The sequence below is a fragment of the Siphateles boraxobius genome, unplaced genomic scaffold (assembly GCF_051911475.1).
Source record: "Siphateles boraxobius isolate OS27281-9 unplaced genomic scaffold, OSU_SipBor_1 160, whole genome shotgun sequence".
Lineage (NCBI taxonomy): Eukaryota > Metazoa > Chordata > Actinopteri > Cypriniformes > Leuciscidae > Siphateles > Siphateles boraxobius.
The window spans coordinates 1,687,501-1,697,500 of NW_027508767.1; the positions used below are offsets into that span (position 1 = coordinate 1,687,501).

The following is a 10,000-nucleotide window of genomic DNA, read 5'->3' on the forward strand; positions in this document are numbered from 1 at the left end:
TTTAAAAGTCTCTGAGATTCTTCAGAGAGCATGAAAGAGTTTGAGTTTTTTCAAAAGTTCTTCTTAGTTTAAAAAAAAAGACTCACTGAGCTTCTGCAGAAAGCCTTTAAAAGTCTCTGAGATTCTTCAGAGAGCATAAAAGAGTTTGAGTTTTTTCAAAAGTTCTTCTTAGTTTAAAAAAAAGACTCACTGAGCTTCTTCAGAAAGCCTTTAAAAGTCTCTGAGATTCTTCAGAGAGCATGAAAGAGTTTGAGTTTTTTCAAAAGTTCTTCTTAGTTTTCTTCATTAAAAGTCTCTGAGATTCTTCAGAGAGCATGAAAGAGTTTGAGTTTTTTCAAAAGTTCTTCTTAGTTTAAAAAAAAAGACTCACTGAGCTTCTGCAGAAAGCCTTTAAAAGTCTCTGAGATTCTTCAGAGAGCATGAAAGAGTTTGAGTTTTTTCAAAAGTTCTTCTTAGTTTAAAAAAAAGACTCACTGAGCTTCTTCAGAAAGCCTTTAAAAGTCTCTGAGATTCTTCAGAGAGCATGAAAGAGTTTGAGTTTTTTCAAAAGTTCTTCTTAGTTTTCTTCATTAATGGTCTAACCTTTTAAATAGCCCAATTTTGGCAGCAGTTTTCGCTTACGGCCATACCACCTTGGTCACGCCCGATCTCGTCTGATCTCGGAAGCTAAGCAGGGTCGGGCCTGGTTAGTACTTGGATGGGAGACCGCCTGGGAATACCAGGTGCTGTAAGCTTTTTTGATTTAAAAAAAAAAAAAAAAAAAGAGTCCCTGAGCTTCTTCAGAAAGCCTTTAAAAGTCTCTGAGATTCTTCAGAGAGCATGAAAGAGTTTGAGTTTTTTCAAAAGTTCTTCTTACTTTAAAAAAAAGACTCACTGAGCTTCTTCAGAAAGCCTTTAAAAGTCTCTGAGATTCTTCAGAGAGCATGAAAGAGTTTGAGTTTTTTCAAAAGTTCTTCTTAGTTTAAAAAAAAAGACTCACTGAGCTTCTGCAGAAAGCCTTTAAAAGTCTCTGAGATTCTTCAGAGAGCATGAAAGAGTTTGAGTTTTTTCAAAAGTTCTTCTTAGTTTAAAAAAAAGACTCACTGAGCTTCTTCAGAAAGCCTTTAAAAGTCTCTGAGATTCTTCAGAGAGCATGAAAGAGTTTGAGTTTTTTCAAAAGTTCTTCTTAGTTTTCTTCATTAATGGTCTAACCTTTTAAATAGCCCAATTTTGGCAGCAGTTTTTGCTTACGGCCATACCACCTTGGTCACGCCCGATCTCGTCTGATCTCGGAAGCTAAGCAGGGTCGGGCCTGGTTAGTACTTGGATGGGAGACCGCCTGGGAATACCAGGTGCTGTAAGCTTTTTTGATTTAAAAAAAAAAAAAAAAAAAAAGAGTCCCTGAGCTTCTTCAGAAAGCCTTTAAAAGTCTCTGAGATTCTTCAGAGAGCATGAAAGAGTTTGAGTTTTTTCAAAAGTTCTTCTTACTTTAAAAAAAAGACTCACTGAGCTTCTTCAGAAAGCCTTTAAAAGTCTCTGAGATTCTTCAGAGAGCATGAAAGAGTTTGAGTTTTTTCAAAAGTTCTTCTTAGTTTTCTTCATTAATGGTCTAACCTTTTAAATTGCCCAATTTTGGCAGCAGTTTTCGCTTACGGCCATACCACCTTGGTCACGCCCGATCTCGTCTGATCTCGGAAGCTAAGCAGGGTCGGGCCTGGTTAGTACTTGGATGGGAGACCGCCTGGGAATACCAGGTGCTGTAAGCTTTTTTGATTAAAAAAAAAAAAAAAAAAAAAGAGTCCCTGAGCTTCTTCAGAAAGCCTTTAAAAGTCTCTGAGATTCTTCAGAGAGCATGAAAGAGTTTGAGTTTTTTCAAAAGTTCTTCTTACTTTAAAAAAAAGACTCACTGAGCTTCTTCAGAAAGCCTTTAAAAGTCTCTGAGATTCTTCAGAGAGCATGAAAGAGTTTGAGTTTTTTCAAAAGTTCTTCTTAGTTTAAAAAAAAAGACTCACTGAGCTTCTGCAGAAAGCCTTTAAAAGTCTCTGAGATTCTTCAGAGAGCATGAAAGAGTTTGAGTTTTTTCAAAAGTTCTTCTTAGTTTAAAAAAAAGACTCACTGAGCTTCTTCAGAAAGCCTTTAAAAGTCTCTGAGATTCTTCAGAGAGCATGAAAGAGTTTGAGTTTTTTCAAAAGTTCTTCTTAGTTTTCTTCATTAATGGTCTAACCTTTTAAATAGCCCAATTTTGGCAGCAGTTTTCGCTTACGGCCATACCACCTTGGTCACGCCCGATCTCGTCTGATCTCGGAAGCTAAGCAGGGTCGGGCCTGGTTAGTACTTGGATGGGAGACCGCCTGGGAATACCAGGTGCTGTAAGCTTTTTTGATTTAAAAAAAAAAAAAAAAAAAAAGAGTCCCTGAGCTTCTTCAGAAAGCCTTTAAAAGTCTCTGAGATTCTTCAGAGAGCATGAAAGAGTTTGAGTTTTTTCAAAAGTTCTTCTTACTTTAAAAAAAAGACTCACTGAGCTTCTTCAGAAAGCCTTTAAAAGTCTCTGAGATTCTTCAGAGAGCATGAAAGAGTTTGAGTTTTTTCAAAAGTTCTTCTTAGTTTAAAAAAAAAGACTCACTGAGCTTCTGCAGAAAGCCTTTAAAAGTCTCTGAGATTCTTCAGAGAGCATGAAAGAGTTTGAGTTTTTTCAAAAGTTCTTCTTAGTTTTCTTCATTAATGGTCTAACCTTTTAAATTGCCCAATTTTGGCAGCAGTTTTCGCTTACGGCCATACCACCTTGGTCACGCCCGATCTCGTCTGATCTCGGAAGCTAAGCAGGGTCGGGCCTGGTTAGTACTTGGATGGGAGACCGCCTGGGAATACCAGGTGCTGTAAGCTTTTTTGATTAAAAAAAAAAAAAAAAAAAAAGAGTCCCTGAGCTTCTTCAGAAAGCCTTTAAAAGTCTCTGAGATTCTTCAGAGAGCATGAAAGAGTTTGAGTTTTTTCAAAAGTTCTTCTTACTTTAAAAAAAAGACTCACTGAGCTTCTTCAGAAAGCCTTTAAAAGTCTCTGAGATTCTTCAGAGAGCATGAAAGAGTTTGAGTTTTTTCAAAAGTTCTTCTTAGTTTAAAAAAAAAGACTCACTGAGCTTCTGCAGAAAGCCTTTAAAAGTCTCTGAGATTCTTCAGAGAGCATGAAAGAGTTTGAGTTTTTTCAAAAGTTCTTCTTAGTTTAAAAAAAAGACTCACTGAGCTTCTTCAGAAAGCCTTTAAAAGTCTCTGAGATTCTTCAGAGAGCATGAAAGAGTTTGAGTTTTTTCAAAAGTTCTTCTTAGTTTTCTTCATTAATGGTCTAACCTTTTAAATAGCCCAATTTTGGCAGCAGTTTTCGCTTACGGCCATACCACCTTGGTCACGCCCGATCTCGTCTGATCTCGGAAGCTAAGCAGGGTCGGGCCTGGTTAGTACTTGGATGGGAGACCGCCTGGGAATACCAGGTGCTGTAAGCTTTTTTGATTTAAAAAAAAAAAAAAAAAAAGAGTCCCTGAGCTTCTTCAGAAAGCCTTTAAAAGTCTCTGAGATTCTTCAGAGAGCATGAAAGAGTTTGAGTTTTTTCAAAAGTTCTTCTTACTTTAAAAAAAAGACTCACTGAGCTTCTTCAGAAAGCCTTTAAAAGTCTCTGAGATTCTTCAGAGAGCATGAAAGAGTTTGAGTTTTTTCAAAAGTTCTTCTTAGTTTAAAAAAAAAGACTCACTGAGCTTCTGCAGAAAGCCTTTAAAAGTCTCTGAGATTCTTCAGAGAGCATGAAAGAGTTTGAGTTTTTTCAAAAGTTCTTCTTAGTTTAAAAAAAAGACTCACTGAGCTTCTTCAGAAAGCCTTTAAAAGTCTCTGAGATTCTTCAGAGAGCATGAAAGAGTTTGAGTTTTTTCAAAAGTTCTTCTTAGTTTTCTTCATTAATGGTCTAACCTTTTAAATAGCCCAATTTTGGCAGCAGTTTTCGCTTACGGCCATACCACCTTGGTCACGCCCGATCTCGTCTGATCTCGGAAGCTAAGCAGGGTCGGGCCTGGTTAGTACTTGGATGGGAGACCGCCTGGGAATACCAGGTGCTGTAAGCTTTTTTGATTTAAAAAAAAAAAAAAAAAAAGAGTCCCTGAGCTTCTTCAGAAAGCCTTTAAAAGTCTCTGAGATTCTTCAGAGAGCATGAAAGAGTTTGAGTTTTTTCAAAAGTTCTTCTTACTTTAAAAAAAAGACTCACTGAGCTTCTTCAGAAAGCCTTTAAAAGTCTCTGAGATTCTTCAGAGAGCATGAAAGAGTTTGAGTTTTTTCAAAAGTTCTTCTTAGTTTAAAAAAAAAGACTCACTGAGCTTCTGCAGAAAGCCTTTAAAAGTCTCTGAGATTCTTCAGAGAGCATGAAAGAGTTTGAGTTTTTTCAAAAGTTCTTCTTAGTTTTCTTCATTAATGGTCTAACCTTTTAAATAGCCCAATTTTGGCAGCAGTTTTCGCTTACGGCCATACCACCTTGGTCACGCCCGATCTCGTCTGATCTCGGAAGCTAAGCAGGGTCGGGCCTGGTTAGTACTTGGATGGGAGACCGCCTGGGAATACCAGGTGCTGTAAGCTTTTTTGATTTAAAAAAAAAAAAAAAAAAAAGAGTCCCTGAGCTTCTTCAGAAAGCCTTTAAAAGTCTCTGAGATTCTTCAGAGAGCATGAAAGAGTTTGAGTTTTTTCAAAAGTTCTTCTTACTTTAAAAAAAAGAGTCCCTGAGCTTCTTCAGAAAGCCTTTAAAAGTCTCTGAGATTCTTCAGAGAGCATGAAAGAGTTTGAGTTTTTTCAAAAGTTCTTCTTAGTTTTCTTCATTAATGGTCTAACCTTTTAAATTGCCCAATTTTGGCAGCAGTTTTCGCTTACGGCCATACCACCTTGGTCACGCCCGATCTCGTCTGATCTCGGAAGCTAAGCAGGGTCGGGCCTGGTTAGTACTTGGATGGGAGACCGCCTGGGAATACCAGGTGCTGTAAGCTTTTTTGATTTAAAAAAAAAAAAAAAAAAAAGAGTCCCTGAGCTTCTTCAGAAAGCCTTTAAAAGTCTCTGAGATTCTTCAGAGAGCATGAAAGAGTTTGAGTTTTTTCAAAAGTTCTTCTTACTTTAAAAAAAAGACTCACTGAGCTTCTTCAGAAAGCCTTTAAAAGTCTCTGAGATTCTTCAGAGAGCATGAAAGAGTTTGAGTTTTTTCAAAAGTTCTTCTTAGTTTAAAAAAAAAGACTCACTTTGCTTCTGCAGAAAGCCTTTAAAAGTCTCTGAGATTCTTCAGAGAGCATGAAAGAGTTTGAGTTTTTTCAAAAGTTCTTCTTAGTTTAAAAAAAAGACTCACTGAGCTTCTTCAGAAAGCCTTTAAAAGTCTCTGAGATTCTTCAGAGAGCATGAAAGAGTTTGAGTTTTTTCAAAAGTTCTTCTTAGTTTTCTTCATTAATGGTCTAACCTTTTAAATAGCCCAATTTTGGCAGCAGTTTTCGCTTACGGCCATACCACCTTGGTCACGCCCGATCTCGTCTGATCTCGGAAGCTAAGCAGGGTCGGGCCTGGTTAGTACTTGGATGGGAGACCGCCTGGGAATACCAGGTGCTGTAAGCTTTTTTGATTTAAAAAAAAAAAAAAAAAAAAAGAGTCCCTGAGCTTCTTCAGAAAGCCTTTAAAAGTCTCTGAGATTCTTCAGAGAGCATGAAAGAGTTTGAGTTTTTTCAAAAGTTCTTCTTACTTTAAAAAAAAGACTCACTGAGCTTCTTCAGAAAGCCTTTAAAAGTCTCTGAGATTCTTCAGAGAGCATGAAAGAGTTTGAGTTTTTTCAAAAGTTCTTCTTACTTTAAAAAAAAGACTCACTGAGCTTCTTCAGAAAGCCTTTAAAAGTCTCTGAGATTCTTCAGAGAGCATGAAAGAGTTTGAGTTTTTTCAAAAGTTCTTCTTAGTTTAAAAAAAAAGACTCACTGAGCTTCTGCAGAAAGCCTTTAAAAGTCTCTGAGATTCTTCAGAGAGCATGAAAGAGTTTGAGTTTTTTCAAAAGTTCTTCTTAGTTTTCTTCATTAATGGTCTAACCTTTTAAATAGCCCAATTTTGGCAGCAGTTTTCGCTTACGGCCATACCACCTTGGTCACGCCCGATCTCGTCTGATCTCGGAAGCTAAGCAGGGTCGGGCCTGGTTAGTACTTGGATGGGAGACCGCCTGGGAATACCAGGTGCTGTAAGCTTTTTTGATTTAAAAAAAAAAAAAAAAAAAGAGTCCCTGAGCTTCTTCAGAAAGCCTTTAAAAGTCTCTGAGATTCTTCAGAGAGCATGAAAGAGTTTGAGTTTTTTCAAAAGTTCTTCTTACTTTAAAAAAAAGACTCACTGAGCTTCTTCAGAAAGCCTTTAAAAGTCTCTGAGATTCTTCAGAGAGCATGAAAGAGTTTGAGTTTTTTCAAAAGTTCTTCTTAGTTTAAAAAAAAAGACTCACTGAGCTTCTGCAGAAAGCCTTTAAAAGTCTCTGAGATTCTTCAGAGAGCATGAAAGAGTTTGAGTTTTTTCAAAAGTTCTTCTTAGTTTTCTTCATTAATGGTCTAACCTTTTAAATAGCCCAATTTTGGCAGCAGTTTTCGCTTACGGCCATACCACCTTGGTCACGCCCGATCTCGTCTGATCTCGGAAGCTAAGCAGGGTCGGGCCTGGTTAGTACTTGGATGGGAGACCGCCTGGGAATACCAGGTGCTGTAAGCTTTTTTGATTTAAAAAAAAAAAAAAAAAAAAGAGTCCCTGAGCTTCTTCAGAAAGCCTTTAAAAGTCTCTGAGATTCTTCAGAGAGCATGAAAGAGTTTGAGTTTTTTCAAAAGTTCTTCTTACTTTAAAAAAAAGACTCACTGAGCTTCTTCAGAAAGCCTTTAAAAGTCTCTGAGATTCTTCAGAGAGCATGAAAGAGTTTGAGTTTTTTCAAAAGTTCTTCTTAGTTTTCTTCATTAATGGTCTAACCTTTTAAATTGCCCAATTTTGGCAGCAGTTTTCGCTTACGGCCATACCACCTTGGTCACGCCCGATCTCGTCTGATCTCGGAAGCTAAGCAGGGTCGGGCCTGGTTAGTACTTGGATGGGAGACCGCCTGGGAATACCAGGTGCTGTAAGCTTTTTTGATTTAAAAAAAAAAAAAAAAAAAAGAGTCCCTGAGCTTCTTCAGAAAGCCTTTAAAAGTCTCTGAGATTCTTCAGAGAGCATGAAAGAGTTTGAGTTTTTTCAAAAGTTCTTCTTACTTTAAAAAAAAGACTCACTGAGCTTCTTCAGAAAGCCTTTAAAAGTCTCTGAGATTCTTCAGAGAGCATGAAAGAGTTTGAGTTTTTTCAAAAGTTCTTCTTAGTTTAAAAAAAAAGACTCACTTTGCTTCTGCAGAAAGCCTTTAAAAGTCTCTGAGATTCTTCAGAGAGCATGAAAGAGTTTGAGTTTTTTCAAAAGTTCTTCTTAGTTTAAAAAAAAGACTCACTGAGCTTCTTCAGAAAGCCTTTAAAAGTCTCTGAGATTCTTCAGAGAGCATGAAAGAGTTTGAGTTTTTTCAAAAGTTCTTCTTAGTTTTCTTCATTAATGGTCTAACCTTTTAAATAGCCCAATTTTGGCAGCAGTTTTCGCTTACGGCCATACCACCTTGGTCACGCCCGATCTCGTCTGATCTCGGAAGCTAAGCAGGGTCGGGCCTGGTTAGTACTTGGATGGGAGACCGCCTGGGAATACCAGGTGCTGTAAGCTTTTTTGATTTAAAAAAAAAAAAAAAAAAAAAGAGTCCCTGAGCTTCTTCAGAAAGCCTTTAAAAGTCTCTGAGATTCTTCAGAGAGCATGAAAGAGTTTGAGTTTTTTCAAAAGTTCTTCTTACTTTAAAAAAAAGACTCACTGAGCTTCTTCAGAAAGCCTTTAAAAGTCTCTGAGATTCTTCAGAGAGCATGAAAGAGTTTGAGTTTTTTCAAAAGTTCTTCTTACTTTAAAAAAAAGACTCACTGAGCTTCTTCAGAAAGCCTTTAAAAGTCTCTGAGATTCTTCAGAGAGCATGAAAGAGTTTGAGTTTTTTCAAAAGTTCTTCTTAGTTTAAAAAAAAAGACTCACTGAGCTTCTGCAGAAAGCCTTTAAAAGTCTCTGAGATTCTTCAGAGAGCATGAAAGAGTTTGAGTTTTTTCAAAAGTTCTTCTTAGTTTAAAAAAAAGACTCACTGAGCTTCTTCAGAAAGCCTTTAAAAGTCTCTGAGATTCTTCAGAGAGCATGAAAGAGTTTGAGTTTTTTCAAAAGTTCTTCTTAGTTTAAAAAAAAAGACTCACTGAGCTTCTGCAGAAAGCCTTTAAAAGTCTCTGAGATTCTTCAGAGAGCATGAAAGAGTTTGAGTTTTTTCAAAAGTTCTTCTTAGTTTAAAAAAAAGACTCACTGAGCTTCTTCAGAAAGCCTTTAAAAGTCTCTGAGATTCTTCAGAGAGCATGAAAGAGTTTGAGTTTTTTCAAAAGTTCTTCTTAGTTTTCTTCATTAAAAGTCTCTGAGATTCTTCAGAGAGCATGAAAGAGTTTGAGTTTTTTCAAAAGTTCTTCTTAGTTTAAAAAAAAAGACTCACTGAGCTTCTGCAGAAAGCCTTTAAAAGTCTCTGAGATTCTTCAGAGAGCATGAAAGAGTTTGAGTTTTTTCAAAAGTTCTTCTTAGTTTAAAAAAAAGACTCACTGAGCTTCTTCAGAAAGCCTTTAAAAGTCTCTGAGATTCTTCAGAGAGCATGAAAGAGTTTGAGTTTTTTCAAAAGTTCTTCTTAGTTTTCTTCATTAATGGTCTAACCTTTTAAATAGCCCAATTTTGGCAGCAGTTTTCGCTTACGGCCATACCACCTTGGTCACGCCCGATCTCGTCTGATCTCGGAAGCTAAGCAGGGTCGGGCCTGGTTAGTACTTGGATGGGAGACCGCCTGGGAATACCAGGTGCTGTAAGCTTTTTTGATTTAAAAAAAAAAAAAAAAAAAAGAGTCCCTGAGCTTCTTCAGAAAGCCTTTAAAAGTCTCTGAGATTCTTCAGAGAGCATGAAAGAGTTTGAGTTTTTTCAAAAGTTCTTCTTACTTTAAAAAAAAGACTCACTGAGCTTCTTCAGAAAGCCTTTAAAAGTCTCTGAGATTCTTCAGAGAGCATGAAAGAGTTTGAGTTTTTTCAAAAGTTCTTCTTAGTTTTCTTCATTAATGGTCTAACCTTTTAAATTGCCCAATTTTGGCAGCAGTTTTCGCTTACGGCCATACCACCTTGGTCACGCCCGATCTCGTCTGATCTCGGAAGCTAAGCAGGGTCGGGCCTGGTTAGTACTTGGATTGGAGACCGCCTGGGAATACCAGGTGCTGTAAGCTTTTTTGATTTAAAAAAAAAAAAGAGTCCCTGAGCTTCTTCAGAAAGCCTTTAAAAGTCTCTGAGATTCTTCAGAGAGCATGAAAGAGTTTGAGTTTTTTCAAAAGTTCTTCTTACTTTAAAAAAAAGACTCACTGAGCTTCTTCAGAAAGCCTTTAAAAGTCTCTGAGATTCTTCAGAGAGCATGAAAGAGTTTGAGTTTTTTCAAAAGTTCTTCTTAGTTTTCTTCATTAATGGTCTAACCTTTTAAATAGCCCAATTTTGGCAGCAGTTTTCGCTTACGGCCATACCACCTTGGTCACGCCCGATCTCGTCTGATCTCGGAAGCTAAGCAGGGTCGGGCCTGGTTAGTACTTGGATGGGAGACCGCCTGGGAATACCAGGTGCTGTAAGCTTTTTTGATTTAAAAAAAAAAAAAAAAAAAAGAGTCCCTGAGCTTCTTCAGAAAGCCTTTAAAAGTCTCTGAGATTCTTCAGAGAGCATGAAAGAGTTTGAGTTTTTTCAAAAGTTCTTCTTACTTTAAAAAAAAGACTCACTGAGCTTCTTCAGAAAGCCTTTAAAAGTCTCTGAGATTCTTCAGAGAGCATGAAAGAGTTTGAGTTTTTTCAAAAGTTCTTCTTAGTTTAAAAAAAAAGACTCACTGAGCTTCTGCAGAAAGCCTTTAAAAGT

General features: G+C 37.1%; 17 non-coding genes across 17 annotated transcripts; all 17 read left to right on the plus strand.

Moving 5' to 3' along the window:
* The first annotated feature begins 615 nt into the window (after positions 1-615).
* On the plus strand, positions 616-734 carry LOC143739602 (5S ribosomal RNA). Its single transcript, XR_013204329.1, has one exon. It is a non-coding gene; the product is annotated as a 5S ribosomal RNA (ribosomal RNA).
* Positions 735-1,224: 490 nt separating this feature from the next.
* LOC143739603 (5S ribosomal RNA) lies at positions 1,225-1,343 on the plus strand. Its single transcript, XR_013204330.1, has one exon. It is a non-coding gene; the product is annotated as a 5S ribosomal RNA (ribosomal RNA).
* A 283-nt stretch (positions 1,344-1,626) lies between these two features.
* Positions 1,627-1,745, plus strand: LOC143739605 (5S ribosomal RNA). The gene has a single exon (XR_013204332.1). It is a non-coding gene; the product is annotated as a 5S ribosomal RNA (ribosomal RNA).
* Positions 1,746-2,236: 491 nt separating this feature from the next.
* Positions 2,237-2,355, plus strand: LOC143739606 (5S ribosomal RNA). Its single transcript, XR_013204333.1, has one exon. It is a non-coding gene; the product is annotated as a 5S ribosomal RNA (ribosomal RNA).
* Positions 2,356-2,743: 388 nt separating this feature from the next.
* LOC143739608 (5S ribosomal RNA) lies at positions 2,744-2,862 on the plus strand. The gene has a single exon (XR_013204334.1). It is a non-coding gene; the product is annotated as a 5S ribosomal RNA (ribosomal RNA).
* Positions 2,863-3,353: 491 nt separating this feature from the next.
* LOC143739609 (5S ribosomal RNA) lies at positions 3,354-3,472 on the plus strand. Its single transcript, XR_013204335.1, has one exon. It is a non-coding gene; the product is annotated as a 5S ribosomal RNA (ribosomal RNA).
* Positions 3,473-3,962: 490 nt separating this feature from the next.
* LOC143739610 (5S ribosomal RNA) lies at positions 3,963-4,081 on the plus strand. Its single transcript, XR_013204336.1, has one exon. It is a non-coding gene; the product is annotated as a 5S ribosomal RNA (ribosomal RNA).
* Positions 4,082-4,467: 386 nt separating this feature from the next.
* On the plus strand, positions 4,468-4,586 carry LOC143739611 (5S ribosomal RNA). Its single transcript, XR_013204337.1, has one exon. It is a non-coding gene; the product is annotated as a 5S ribosomal RNA (ribosomal RNA).
* A 282-nt stretch (positions 4,587-4,868) lies between these two features.
* On the plus strand, positions 4,869-4,987 carry LOC143739612 (5S ribosomal RNA). The gene has a single exon (XR_013204338.1). It is a non-coding gene; the product is annotated as a 5S ribosomal RNA (ribosomal RNA).
* A 491-nt stretch (positions 4,988-5,478) lies between these two features.
* LOC143739613 (5S ribosomal RNA) lies at positions 5,479-5,597 on the plus strand. Its single transcript, XR_013204339.1, has one exon. It is a non-coding gene; the product is annotated as a 5S ribosomal RNA (ribosomal RNA).
* A 492-nt stretch (positions 5,598-6,089) lies between these two features.
* Positions 6,090-6,208, plus strand: LOC143739614 (5S ribosomal RNA). The gene has a single exon (XR_013204340.1). It is a non-coding gene; the product is annotated as a 5S ribosomal RNA (ribosomal RNA).
* Positions 6,209-6,594: 386 nt separating this feature from the next.
* LOC143739615 (5S ribosomal RNA) lies at positions 6,595-6,713 on the plus strand. The gene has a single exon (XR_013204341.1). It is a non-coding gene; the product is annotated as a 5S ribosomal RNA (ribosomal RNA).
* A 282-nt stretch (positions 6,714-6,995) lies between these two features.
* LOC143739617 (5S ribosomal RNA) lies at positions 6,996-7,114 on the plus strand. Its single transcript, XR_013204343.1, has one exon. It is a non-coding gene; the product is annotated as a 5S ribosomal RNA (ribosomal RNA).
* Positions 7,115-7,605: 491 nt separating this feature from the next.
* On the plus strand, positions 7,606-7,724 carry LOC143739618 (5S ribosomal RNA). Its single transcript, XR_013204344.1, has one exon. It is a non-coding gene; the product is annotated as a 5S ribosomal RNA (ribosomal RNA).
* A 1,089-nt stretch (positions 7,725-8,813) lies between these two features.
* On the plus strand, positions 8,814-8,932 carry LOC143739619 (5S ribosomal RNA). Its single transcript, XR_013204345.1, has one exon. It is a non-coding gene; the product is annotated as a 5S ribosomal RNA (ribosomal RNA).
* A 282-nt stretch (positions 8,933-9,214) lies between these two features.
* On the plus strand, positions 9,215-9,333 carry LOC143739981 (5S ribosomal RNA). Its single transcript, XR_013204690.1, has one exon. It is a non-coding gene; the product is annotated as a 5S ribosomal RNA (ribosomal RNA).
* Positions 9,334-9,607: 274 nt separating this feature from the next.
* Positions 9,608-9,726, plus strand: LOC143739620 (5S ribosomal RNA). Its single transcript, XR_013204346.1, has one exon. It is a non-coding gene; the product is annotated as a 5S ribosomal RNA (ribosomal RNA).
* Positions 9,727-10,000: the final 274 nt, after the last annotated feature.